This window comes from Fulmarus glacialis, unplaced genomic scaffold (genome assembly GCF_000690835.1).
Source record: "Fulmarus glacialis isolate BGI_N327 unplaced genomic scaffold, ASM69083v1 scaffold9911, whole genome shotgun sequence".
Classification (NCBI taxonomy): domain Eukaryota; kingdom Metazoa; phylum Chordata; class Aves; order Procellariiformes; family Procellariidae; genus Fulmarus; species Fulmarus glacialis.
The window spans coordinates 15,512-16,601 of NW_009193387.1; positions in this window are offsets into that span (position 1 = coordinate 15,512).

Here is a 1,090-nt window from a genome sequence, read left to right on the forward strand (position 1 = left end):
CCAGCATTTGCGGCTCAGGCCTCTGTCTTTTGTGTAATAATAAATTATTAAAAATACCCCTACCCATAACACAGCCCCGGTGCCTTCCCTACCTTGGTGTGCAGTTGGTGGCAGCTGCTCCTCCCAGTCTGCCCAGACCATGTCCCCAGTCTGCCCAGTTGAGATCACTGCTGTGTGTCCCCATCTGCCTTTCTAATCCTCTGGGAATGAAACTGCCTTCATCAGCCTTACTAATGAGAGATTTGATAGCTGGAGTTGAGCGGAGGGAGGCAGCCCCCGGCGTGAGCCGTCCCGGTGTGGTACGAAGGGCCGTCCTGCCGTCGGCCCCTGGAGCTGGCACTCGCCTCCACATACGGGTGAATGTAAAATAGGGGTGTCGGCAAACTGGGGAGGGTGCTTTGCCCAGCACCTGTGGAGAGATGGCTGGTGTTTTGGGGTGGTCTGGTGCTGGGAAGGTGAAGCTGAGCTGGTTAGACACCCTACAACAGGCAGCCTGGAAAGCCGCTGGGCTCTGGGAGCCACCCTGACACTCCGGCGTGCCCAGTGCCGGCATTCGCGGCACAGCACAACCCCCCGCGGTGTGCCCAGCCCTGCAGCCCCCGGGGTGCTGCTGCTCTCCGCACCGAGGGGTCCCCTCCCGCGGCACCGCAGCGGGGCTGGAGATGCCTCAGCAGCGGTTTCCCTGTCTCCTCGCTGGCACAGTCATCATCCCACCCACTGGGTGGGGAGTGGATGGAAACATCCCTCCGGCACATGTCTCCAGATGCTCCCCAGGGCCTGCAGCATCTTGAGTTGCTTTACAGGAGAGCGGATGCCAGGAAAAATATACACAGGGGACTATTTCGGCAGAGGCTTACAGCAGGGTGAGGCTGTATTGATATAGCACAGCAGCTCAGCACCTGGGCGTTATTCCTGCTCCACGCTCAGGTCTGCTCCTCCCCGAGCTCCTGGTGAGCTTCTGTTGCACTGTGGGTCTCGGGGCCTGTGGGTGAAGCCAGCCGGGCTCCGGGCTGTGCCATCAGTCCCGGCACAGGGCAGGAGTTGCGTGGCCAGGATCCTCAATTCTTATCCCAGTAAGGGCGAGAAGCAG